This window comes from Pipistrellus kuhlii, unplaced genomic scaffold, assembly GCF_014108245.1.
Source record: "Pipistrellus kuhlii isolate mPipKuh1 unplaced genomic scaffold, mPipKuh1.p scaffold_m20_p_12, whole genome shotgun sequence".
NCBI classification, from domain to species: Eukaryota; Metazoa; Chordata; class Mammalia; order Chiroptera; family Vespertilionidae; genus Pipistrellus; species Pipistrellus kuhlii.
Window position 1 is genome coordinate 7,550,338 of NW_023425427.1, and position 13,208 is coordinate 7,563,545.

The window sequence follows — 13,208 nt, forward strand, 5'->3', positions numbered from 1 at the left end:
GTGAGGAAAAATCTGTAATACGTGAGTAAGTGCATTATCTTGTCAATCTGCATAAAAAGATTTAGAAAGACTTCATCTTCTTTGCTATCTGTGTTTCTCATGAGGTAATTCAAGCAGTTGCTGTTTTATTTGCGTAAAGAGTTAAGCAACAGAGATTTTTCAAATCCAGGCACATTTCTTTCATAGCTCAAGGACGTGTGGAAGCTTTGAAGATCAGGATAGGTTATAATTACTACACCTGTTAAACTAGTGCTAGCTACCTTCTTTCATGTGAAGATGCCATTCAAATTAAGGAAAAATAACTTCCTATAACATTAATATAAACATTTTGAAGAAAGTTTTTTAGCAGGACGTACTACATGATTGAGTCATTTATTAAATAAGGTTAATTATTTAATAAATTTACTTAGTCATTTACAAAGCAAAGTTCAAGGTGGATATTTTTCAAGTTGTAAGTTCCTAATGAATTATAATATATTTTTGAGGGTTATGAGATCTATGCACTATTTTCTTAAATCCTGCTGAAACGCTCATAAAATTGCCTTCATTGTATAACTCCCACTATACTTGTACCTGGTTGTTGGATATACTGTTGCTAATGCAGAAAACAGATTTTTAAAAATCAGTGATGATATTGGTGATGAAGAATGTGGCTTTTGCTGCACAGCTTCCTAATACTGACTCTCCAAATGAGAGTGACTGGCCTTCCCAGGAGCAGGCAGTGCTGGGCGCATTGGAGCCTGGCTCTGTGAAACAGGCTCTTCTGAGCAGCCAAAGGCCAAAGAGACAGGGAGAGGGAGGGCTGAGGAAATCCTGCTCTGCAGGGGAAGAATGAGAAATGAGTGAGAAAAAGAAGTGTAGGGGCTGGAGGATGTAAGGGGTCTAGAGGGTAACTCTTCAAAAAGCTAGAAGCAGCAACCACAAGTTCCAAATTTAATCAAATAAAAATATATCCATACTGGAATATGTTGTACTCAATAAAATAACATGCTAAAAACTATTTAATGACATAGTAAATTATCCAAATGGCATATTCAGTGAGCTAAAGCTGTGTGTGTTTACTGTCAGTATGTAAAACTATCCATAGAAGTCCAGTTTCATAACATAAAATAAATGCACTCAAAATAAGCTGGGAAGAAAATTTTCAAAATGTTAATGGTAGTTATCTACAGGCAGTATATTTGCCTATTTAAATATATCCATTTCTTCTGCTAATAACTAATTTGGAAAATTAATTGGAAATTAATTTGGAAAATGTATTGCCTACTAGGAAGTGAAGCATTACTGTCTACCTGGGCAGGTGATTGAAGACATATCTTTGGGGCACCTGAAGGCATAGCCTGAAGCGACTGGTCTCCAGTATAACAATCCTTTTACATCTCAGGGTTTATCTTAAATATTCATGAGAACTTTTGAATTCTGTTCCACAATACAGCTCTGTTTAGGAAATAAAATGATGCTTTAGTTTCTTTTCAGGAAATTGAAATGAAACAATTTCAACCTTTTTTTGTCCAGTCTCCTCTCTTCTAGTGTCACATACACACACACACACACACACACACACACACACACACACACACTGCACACAGTTGGTAGTAGTTGTTTCACTGCTTGCTGTGGCTGCAGAGGGTGGAAGTAAATGACTCTATCACCTTGATAAGAGGTCAGGAGAACATGGCTTCCTTTGGCTTGTCACAGAGAGCAATGCTGACCCAGTGGTTTCTCAGCCTCTCTCACTCTCCCTGGCAATACTCATCAGAGAATAACCTCGGGGAAGAAGGATGTGCTCTAACCCACTGATGTTATCACACTTAAATGAAATAATTGCCGAAAAGGACCCATTTCTACAATCAGTTCATCGGTAGCATTCAAGCTTCATTTCTTAGTGTGATTTTTTTGTCCTCAGCAATAAAAGGCAGCCTCTTTGCTGCTGTTGATCGAGAGGGTTCAGGCATGTCCCAATGTGTTGTTTGATAGTGTATTTTGATAACGCATCTCTTTCAACTAGGCTCGCTCATTTTGACTTACACCATTTGAGTCATACCTGCAAGTAAGGCTTCATTTTAACCCAATGTGATAGGCTTTCCCTTTCCAGATGAATCCATGGACTTTGAAAGAAATTAAGCAACTTTCATTTGTTTATTTGTTTGTGTTTCTCACAGTGCTATTTCCAGCCAAGATTTCTTTCTTTTTAGTCACAATTTCCTACAAAATATGCATGCCTGGCTTTTAAATGTTGTTCCAAAAGTGATGGCTTCAGGCAGTTATTGTTGGAATGTCCTAGCAATAAAGATACCAAAGTGTAGGCTGTTTGTATCTAATCAGCAGTAAAAATTTGCATGTTAAATACTCATCTGTAACAGGATGTTATGTGTGACTTCTGTTGCCCCAGACTTGGCACCAGGACCCATGGCTTCAACTAAGAAGCACTGAGAAGCGCACATTTAAAGAGAGCCGCCAACAACCGAGACTGTGCATTCCCTCCGATGTCACAGACAATGTGCAGAACAGGCCCCACCCATCATCCTATTCTAGTTCAAACCAGCCCATGTCTGGGGAGCAGGAGGCAGAGACAGAGAAACAGAGCAGACATTGGGATCTCTGGGGAGAGCAGTGCTCATACAGAAGGGTGAATCCCTCCTGAATCTCCAAGAGAGCTTTCCTCTTCCAGCAGCTAAGCAGTGAGAGACCAGCTATTTCCATACTGGCTGCCAGTTTTTGGGGGGCAGAAGACTTGGTTTGCCCCTGTGCCTATGTAATGGAGATAAAGCCAGCCAGGTCAGGGCCAATGTCCCCCTTTGGATTCTTCTAGAAGCAGAGCCTAAGATGAGGATTCCAGTCCAAGTACCTTATTTGGGAGGTGATCCCACTAACCACTGAGGACAGTGAGACAAGAAAACCAAGAGCAGAAAAATTAACTGGAGTTTAACCCAAGGGGGAAGACGGGAAACCAGTTTAGAATTCAAGCTTTAGAATTACTACAACTGAGAGGGATTTGGGATTATTTAGAGACTAACTTCCATCAGTCACCTTTGAGAGTTGCTCCCTGGAGGGCATTCATTCTCTGTCACTCCCACCTCCCCTTCAAGTGGATGGAATGTTCTCTAGGCACCAAAAAAAAAAAAAAAAAAAAAAAAAAAAAAGTCCTTAGACAAGGAGACACAGATGCTGGGATATGGGGAATGGGGCATCATCAGTGTATGCTGTTGTAAGCAGAAAGGGGGAAGCCTGTACTACCAACTTGCAGCAAAAACCAGGGTTCTCCATGAGTGAAGGAGAACCACGGGAAATAGCTGGAATTTATTGCCCACTAAGCAGGACAGCTCCAGGAGTAAGAAGTTGTGTATACTGCTGGACATGGGATCTGAGAAAGGTGGTAAATTCTCCAAAGAATGCACACATGGACCAGCATTGAGTAGTCCACAAACACGTAGAGCACCAGTGACTTTTCCCCATTTCATTTTACTTTTTGCTCTTTTGAAATTTCCTCTTTTATAGTTTCAAGACATAGGTCCCAATATCAGAATTTAGTAGACAGAAGTATAGTGATTTCAGAATCTGTATTCATGTATTTGCTACTTTCCCAAAGTGTTTATTAATACTGTGGAGAAATAGTTAATTAGATAAGGAAGTTGGGTACATAGCTCTTTCATAGCACTTATTGTTCAGGTGCTTATTTGACTTTCTGTTTGCTACAAGACCTAGAAATGGGTATTCATTATAACTTTAGACTTCTTGAAAAGATATATACTTAATTATTTAGTGTTTTTATTTTAGTATAGCATTGAACTTCTATTTCTTTTCTAACTAAAACAAGGCTAGTTATAACATCTTCTCAAAGGACTATTCAGTGAATGCTTGACTTTTTAAACGATAGATTATAACAAGGGTGAACAGTAATTCACACTTCAGAATTCCTGGGAGCAATATAAAATGTTGAGTAGAATCTCAGACAGGTGTGAATCCCTGCCTTTCCCCTCCCACCCCCGTAAATCTGATCAAGGAAGCACACACCGCCTCTGGAAGGAACTCTAGCCAGTGTGCTCAGAGGGAACCTGCAGACATCTGTTTTCAACAATGTCCCCTCCCCATATTATCGTCAGCGCTGTCCTTTAACCTCTCCTAATGTTATCCTCCCAACAGCATAGCATCAAGTAGGTACAGTTCTGTTCTTCTCCCCAGGTCATTATCACCCCCTTCGTGGCTCAGATAAAGTTGCGTGGTTATCAGTTATAGGTCACAATTTTCCCGAATCCCTTGTCCTATCTTCTCAGCCTCTGCAAAGATGATGACATGTTTTAACTCACAGCTAAGATTGACCTGTTGAATTTTATTATAATTGATTTACCCATTTGACAGGCATGTTCTAGAAATGTGTTAAAAGTTCCTTGAACTCATCTCAATAATGGTAATGAGTAATTACTACTTGTCAAGTATCACTCTAAGCATTTTCCCTATATGAATTCATTAAATATTTGCAGCAGAGCCCTTACTCGTTTGACTCAGTGGATAGAGCTTTGGCCTGTGAAATAAAGTGTCCTGGGTTTGATTCTAGTCAAGGGCATGTACCTTGGTTGGGGGCACATCCCCACTAAGGAGTGTGCAGGAGGCAGCTGATCAATGTTTCTCTCTCATTGATATTTGTAACTCCATCTCTCTCCCTTCCTCTTTGTAAAAAATCAATAAAATTTAAAAAAAAATTTAAAAAATATATTTGTAGCAGAAAAACCTGCTCAGTTAGGTTATTGTTGTTATCTGCAAAGTACAGATGAGGAAACTAAGGCACAAGAAATGTAAGAAATTTGATCAAAGTTACACTGCTGGTAAGTCAAGACACTAGAATTCAAATTTAGACAGCCTGGGCCAAAGTCTAAATTCTTAACCACTGTGAAATACTGCCTCTGTGCTATATTGTCAGAAGATCTAGTAGATGCAAGACCCACTGATACATACTCATTAGTGAAGTCCACTGAAAAGACATGAGGCAGAGAGGGCAGCCATGAACGGGACTTAGGTAGTAGATGACTAAGCAGAAGGCCAAATGGAACAGTCACAGGACTAAGACATTTGGAGATTGTTAATTTGAATAGACACTCTTTAAAGTACCTAATAATCCCAAGTGATCACCCTTATCTTTCACTCCTATCCAATCAATCTAGAGAATTATTTCTCACATGTCATTTTATGCAGCATAATTGCATTGGCAACACACACACACACACACACACACACACACACTCTACCTCATGTACCTTAACAGATATATCTACCAATCATTGCAGATACCAAGCCACTGAAGCAGCTGGTCATACCTTCTCCTTGCAACACATCTGGCTTCTCATTTACCTAGTTTCTGAATTCTTAGATTCCTCTAATCCAAGATCAATATCAACCTCAGACCCTTTATTAAAAGGGAAATATGACTCAAATAAAATCAGTTTATCTAGTCTAGGTATATCTAGTCTCCGACTCAAAATATAAGCCAGTGTAAACTTAAGTTTATAAATTTATATGCCAGACCTCAATATAAAACTTGGTCTTACACCTGGGAGACTCAGTATTCCCCTCTATCATAATATTCTTCTTTTTTGCATATGCCATCCCATTTCACAGAAGAAAAATATCTTCTTATGAGTATTTTAGTAGTTTCTTCATGTAAAAACAAAACAAAACTCTTTTTAGCAATCAGCTCTATAATCATTACTGCTTAGAAAAATATTTTGTCAAGTACTTGAGCTGATGAACTAGATTTATTTAATATCCAATACATATTTAAGAAACACTTTCACTATTTTAAGTGTAAGTGTGTAATTAAATTGTAAGAATGGGTTAATTAAACAGAGACTATATTATATTCAAAGTAATTTTAAAAGTCAACACATTTGAATGACAACATATATAAATATTAAGAGTCATTGATAACTTAAGCATATAATATAATATAATATAATATAATATATATGATAAATACTCTAATCTCTGAAAACTCAACCATTAATCATTTGAGGTTTAAAATATATGAAATGCAGAGTTTTTTCTCCATAATGGTAATTGATGTGGTGATTTATATAATACAAAATACAAAACAAGAAAAGAAAAACAAGACAAACTCCAAGTCTCATTTATTTGGAATGCTAATAAATGTCACAATTAAATGTGTTTTTTATAAACTTACAATAACTATAAAAAATAAAATACACGGTAAGTTCATGAACTTAAAATCTCCCCTCAACCCTCACACATATGTGAATACAATTGATTTGAAATATATCCAGCTTTTGAAGAACTTTAAAGCTATGTTGTTGCTGAAACTCAAATATTTGCAATATAATGATTTGATTCTCTGTATCTTGCCTGTATTCTAAACTCCTGATAAACTTTTCTTCATAGTTACTCTTAAAATACCCAGTAAAAAGAAATAATTTCTTTAACAGCTTTGAATCATAAATTGCATGAATATTATTATACTTGCATTCTCCCAGTCTCTACACCATGTTTCCTGGTATTTGGCACTTTTTTAGAAATACAATTTGACCTGATAAATTTCCAAAACAATTTTTCTATTGGATAAGTATAGGCATAGCATTAAATTCTTTCTCTTCCTTGAAGCTCTTTTCTCCTGTAGTCAATATCTATTAACAACCACTCTCCCTGAGAGCAGTACCCATTCTCCTTCTAAACTACTTGCTGACCAATGGGTGTCCTCCCTTTCTATGTGGATTGAGGCGGCAATGCAGAGGTTCAGATGAATCATTTATATCCTTTTTCCTGGAATCTGGACTAGGGCACAAAGAGTTCTGAGAGGGTAGTTAGGATTGTAGTTTTGTTTTGTTTTGTTTTGTTTTGTTTTGTTTTGTTTTGGGGGAGGGGTGTTTTTTGCCAGTGGGTAGGGAATAATATAGTGTTACAACTGCACAGAAACCAGAGAAATCCTATCAATGCCAGGAGTGAATGAAGACGTACATACCGAAGCTGAGAAAAGGAAACAGATGGAAGACTGGAGGGAGTAGCCACTATGTTCCTATGCTTTGGTTGTTCCTATTTCATTCCCTATTGAAGCTCAGTTCTTCTTTCCACTCCTTGAGAGATATTCCTATATGCTCCCAAAATATCTTCCACTTTGGTTAAGCTAATTAAGTATGTTTCTTGCCTTATTATGTTGCCTAGACTTCCCACCTAGAAGTAATAGTACATTCTTGGCTTGTTCCTGAATTTAGTGAGAATATTTCAAGCATGATTTTGCCCATTGGTTTATGATAGCTTTCTTTGTCACATTGAGTGGCTCAATTCTTTGCCTAAATCAGTGGTTGGCAAACTCATTAGTCAACCAAGCCAAATATCAACAGTACAATGATTGAAATTTCTTTTGAGAGCCAAAATTTTTAAACTTAAACTTCTTCTAACACCACTACTTCAAAATAGACTCACCCAGGCCATGCTATTTTGTGGAATAGCCACACTTAAGGGACCAAAGAGCCGCATGTGGCTTGCGAGCCACAGTTTGCTGACCACGGGCCTAAGTGATTTATAAAACTAGTATCCAAATATCATCTGAGATTATTTTGCTTACTTTTTTCTTTGACCTCCTGATGTGAAGCATATGAATAAATTTTCATCTTTGACTTTATGAGCTAACTGCCACTTGATCATATTGTATAGGCATTGAGCATGTCAACTGAAATAATTTTACATATTCATTCATAACAGTATTAATAGTGTCTTTGTTTTCTTGTAGTAAATCAGCAGTTTTTTTAAGACTGATATGTCAGTTAGCCCTCATTAATTTTTATTTGACTTTTTACTATCCAGATCTTCTTTACTCCTGGCATGTTTATAGAATGGGAGATGGAATTTGGCATTATTAGAAAGTTGATCTGTCTTTTGCATGTTTATTCTGTTGTGTTTTTGTAGTCTGGGTTAAGTCTGCTACTCATCAATTTCTGTGCACACAATTTCACAATTTGATGTACTGTCCCTATGGGTCCATTTCAAAATGATCTGTGTCCATGTATAATAACTAAAGCATGTATGTGAGTGGAAAATTCTGCATATAAATCTGAGATTAAGTTCTATTTTGACCCCCTGGTTCTTCTGTGATTTGGCTAGACTGTGATAAATAGCCTAAATGTTACTTGAGCCAAAGTTTTTTGTTGTTTTTTTTCATTCTCAAATTTCAGTCTATGAAGCCTGAGTAAGTTCTTAAAATAAATGAGACATACTAAATATGATTGATTTGATGTTAAAGTATTAATAAGAAACCTTAGTTATGACAAAAATACTCTTCCCACTTATGTATTTGCCATTGTTCTATTTTTTGCTTGTTTCATTAACATTTCTATGGTAGCATCAAATACAATGATGAAAAATCCCTAGGATAGTGCCTGGTATATAATAGATGGTCAATACAGATTTAGTGGAACAAGTTTAAATATTATATTTATGAGAATTTTTATTCCACAATTATAGAACAGGACTCACTGTCACAACAATGTTGGGCCTAAATTTATTGGTTTATTCTGCATGTTGGACATTAAGACATTTGTTTATTCTTTCATCCATTATTTCAGAGTTGTTTTTTGTTAATCAATAGAGTGAAAATATAAGGGTCAATCCCTGCAATCTAATTTGAGATACAGCCAGATATATATGTATTAACTATAATTATGATGGGATTAGAATAATGCAGTATAGTGGATGCTACTGGTGATAATTTAGTATTTTCTGCATAGCAGAAGAATTTAGGATAGCTTCAAAAAGGAGATGAACTTTGATCTTGATTATGAGGAACTGGTAAAAAGAGGGGGTAGACATATGGGGAGATGAGAAAGAGTTGTTCAGAATTTCCAGGCAGACCCTGTGGGTTTCAGCCTAGTTTGCAGCGACATGGCTAAACGCATAAAGGTCAGAATTATCAGTCAATCTGAGGGAAAAGGGGGAAATAACCTTCCACCTGGCTTCCTGGAAAATTTTCTGCTAAAAATAATTGAGTGTAAGATACAGATATAAGGTTCAGTAATTCACTATGAAAAATAGCCCTACATCCTGGGAAGTGTTTGTTATATACACTTAAGTAAATAAAACATTGAAGTGGAGATGAGATATGAGGAGATAAAGGAGTTAAAGGACAACAGAACTGGCTGAGAAGCTCAAAGGAATACAGAGAACTGTGTACAATGAAGAAGTATTGTAATGTCTTCATAGGAAAAGTCCAGACCTACAGAGAATTTTTATGAGTTTAAGCCAAAAATGACAACAGATGCCAAGAGTGAAAATCTCAAAGGATTGAAAAAATGTTCCTGAGAATGGCAGTTTTGAAGCTTATCTTATACATTAGAAACAAGGAGGAGACATATGCAGGGTTATAGGAAATCATTTAGTGGTAGATTAAGGGGATGGGAGAAAGCAAAGGGGGAAAATCTCTAAAATTGGGCAAAAGGCAAAGCAGAGAGACAAATAGTTCTTTCACACTGTTGGGTATAGGATAGTGAATTAACATTTACACCACAAAGAGATGGTAAGTGGGCAAAAAGATAGCAGTGAGGGGACTGTTGGTCACATACTCTGGTGCTGGTAGTTGTGCCTTGGAATATGAGATTACTCTGACATTTCAAAGGTATGTTAATTTTAGATGCAAGATAGACAGGCTCACTTAAGTAAAGATGGACCTTTGTCATGGAAGCTACAGGCCTAGGATATCATTGCCCTCTGTGACTTGCTTTTACTTAGGAATTTCTATGTTCAGATCATCCATGTTGTTCAGACCATTGCTCTCTAAGTTTGTAGGACCTGTCATCTGGTCTCCCCTGAGCTTGTCGGGTTCAGTATGTGGCCCCTATTTCCTCCACAGTAGCAAGGAAAAAAAATGCAATGCCAAAATTGAGGGAAAAGAACCAACACTGCATAAAACCAAACAATGACATGGAAGAAAAACTTGAGACATTTCCACCAAGTCCAGAAGGAAGTAATATGAAGGAAAAAAAAAAAAAGAATAGAATATAAAAATGAAAAAAAAGAATAGAATATATGAAATCCAGGCAATGAGGAGCCAACAGAGACATTCATAACTTCTTTTCCCAGAAATACGATTCAAAAATATTAAACAATAAACATTCCTTAAACTGGAGACTATTTGACTATTCAAATTAAAAATATTAACTAACAGACAAAACTTGGTGAAATTTTAGAATTTGAAGGATGAGACAAGTATTATATGTATCTTATGGTGTCTTGTTTATAGTTATTATTTCCTAACAAAGAAAAAAAAATGTGGAAAACAAGTTGGAACCCTGGCATCATTTACTAGTTTTCCGCTCACTGGAGGAAAATGGCTCTGATATAATCACAGTAGGTGACAGTTCATGGCGTCCAGTTTTTAAAAGGATGACCTATGAGCCTGTCTAGCGTGGCTCAGTGGTAGAGCATTGACCTATGAACCAGAAGGTCATGGTTCAGTTCCTGGTCAGGACATACTAGTATGCCGGGGTTGCGGTCTCCATCCCTGGTGTGGGACAGGCAGGAGCTGATCAGTGATTCACTCTAATCATTGATGTTTCTAAATCTCTCCCTGTCCATTCCTTTCTGAAATCAATAAAAATATTTTTTAAAAATAAAAAAAATAAAAGATGACCTATGAAGTTCCCTGTCTTGAGCTATCCTCACTCAAGGTTGGCGGTTTATCATGGCTGAGGTTGGGTTGCGCTTGGAATTGTATCCACATGTATTTAATTACCGGAGCCCAAGGGCAAATATTGTCCCCAAGTCAGATATTTTGTGACCTCTATTTTTCTTTCAAGACCGTTTTTCAAAATAGTTCTCTTGTGGCCTGACTTTTGGGGGGAAGGGGGGAGGGTTGCAGTCTTGTGTAATGGTGATGGATCTCGGGTGTTAGAACGATGTTACACAATCCTGCATTTTTATCATTCTAATGACTATTGCTGGACAAGGGGAGCTTACTTCCCTGCCAGAGATTTATACAAGCTAATCAGAGGCTTGATACAATACAGATGGCGATAACCTTTTACCATACAAAGTTCACGTTGAGTTTTTCTTTGGCAGCAAAGGGTTTGCCTCATTCAATATCCTGGACCCAAAAAATTCTATTTCTTGAATGCCTTACAGAGTATAGCAGATGATGTAAACTATTTCAGGAACACTGCAAGGAGAATCACGTGCGAGGCCTCCACCACATTCCACAGAAGTTACCACAGACCTATTTGCTTCTTAGAACTGTGCGATGGAAAATGTTCTGTGTTTTTTAATTATGTTTTTTATTCAAGTACAATAAAGCACAAAGATTGGGGAGGGGGACAGATGATTTTCAGTAAGTTCCTCACTCCTCTGAAGGACATTCCAAACCCAGATCTTGTGTAATTCTTTGCTTGAACTACTAGTCCTGCTGTTCTTACTATTTTAAGCTTAACATGTAATGGTTCCTGTAAAAATTCACCCATTCCTCGCAAGAAGAGAAGAAAAATAGAATCACACCTTAAAGTGTTGTTTATGTAAGGAGCAGTACAGCAAGAAATCCCTGCTAAATCCTTTTCCTGGATGTGAGGAATATTATTGACAATGAACTAAGATTAATATTTCAAGATAGGATTTGTTTATGTGAGGACAATAAAGGCACACAAAGGAAACATTTTGGTACAAGCTATACAAAACAGTGCGTGTATATGTATGCACACACACAGGTATTCCATACATCCTTACTGCTCACGCAAGGCCAACATGAGTTAATATGAGTTACATAACTGTAGCGTATCCTAGAGTTCATCCATTCCACTCATTCATGGATTAGTTCATTGAATAAATATTGATAAGCACATACTAGTACTCTAGGCCAGGCAATGTCAAGAATAGCATACTGGGGTGAAAAACAATTGACTTGCTCTTTCTCCTCTCCATCAACATCCCCACTTGTTTAGTGTCTTGTTTACAGTGAACTGCCATAGAAAGAGTAATCAAAATGAGCAAAAGCTTAGGGGAGTTGAGTTATGATTTCAGAGAGGAACAACTCAGAAAGAAAGAGTTTATAGCTTAGTCAAGAGCACAAATATTGTAAACACAACCTGCCACATCTTGGAGCGCTGGAGCTAGGGTAGGGGTGTCGAACTCAATCAGAGAAGGGGCCAAAATCTAAAATCCAGCCTAAATCGTGGGCCGAATGGTTTACTGAACAGTCATAAACTGTCATTGTGATGGAAACGCAGCGGAGTGCAGTGATGACAGCGCGGTGCGGGCCACATTGCAAGGCCTGGCGGGACGGATTTGGCCCGCGGGCCTTGTGTTTGACACGTGAGCTAGGGGGTCCCCTTTGAATACTGATACACAATTTTTGAGGCAAATAAAATAATATCTAGCTTCATGCCATCCATAACAGATGGTTAAATTTTTCCTTAGAGGTGGTACTGAATGAGTGAGAGAGAGAGAGAGAGAGAGAGAGAGAGAGAGAGAGAGAGAGAGAGAGAGAGAGTGTTTCAGTCCATTCCAATTGCTAGGGCTTTTGCCTAGGATGTGTACTAACTAAAAATGTTTATACCAGTAAATATATATATGTGTGTGTGTGTGTGTGTGTGTGTGTGTGTGTGTTTGTGTGTGTATGTATAATTTAAATTATATCAACACTTTTTAACTGTAATAAAATCTAGGATATCATTGCCGTTCTTCCAGACTACTTTCTGAACGTAGTGTTTCTTGAATTACTGCCTAATAAGCATTGAATGCCTTCTAAAAACTTGCCAGAAAATATACTCTGGCACTTTCATATCTTTCTTATCCAACTATAATGAAAAGTAACAAGAGGCCATTTAGTTACAATGCCTGACTCATACCTGGGTTTTTTGTGCCTTTTCAGTTTGATGTTACAAAGGATCAGTGGCAATAAATAGATGCCTTTTTCAAAAGTTTCATTTTTTTCTTCTATCTATAGAGAAGTAATAGCACATAACATTTATAAAGCAGAACTCACTCATCCTAAAATAATAAAGCCCAGGAGACAGGTTGAGTAAATCAGCATTTTCTCATGAAGATAGGACACCACCACCAACAGCTGATTTTGTGCTAATACTAGGTGGTCCCAGTAAGAAAGATAAAGTATTGAATCCATTCTACAATATTGGAGGAGCAGTGGAAAAATAAATATAAAAGGCAGGCTGGTCATTATTAACTCTGAAAAACACACATTCACTCACATTTTCCTCTGGTTAGGC

The 13,208-nt window shown here is 37.2% G+C and overlaps 1 protein-coding gene across 1 annotated transcript in view; it reads left to right on the top strand.

Moving 5' to 3' along the window:
- Nucleotides 1-13,208, top strand: part of SVEP1 (sushi, von Willebrand factor type A, EGF and pentraxin domain containing 1) — a 141,808-nt gene that overhangs the window by 7,592 nt on the left and 121,008 nt on the right. The gene's annotated exons all lie outside the window — the stretch shown is intronic.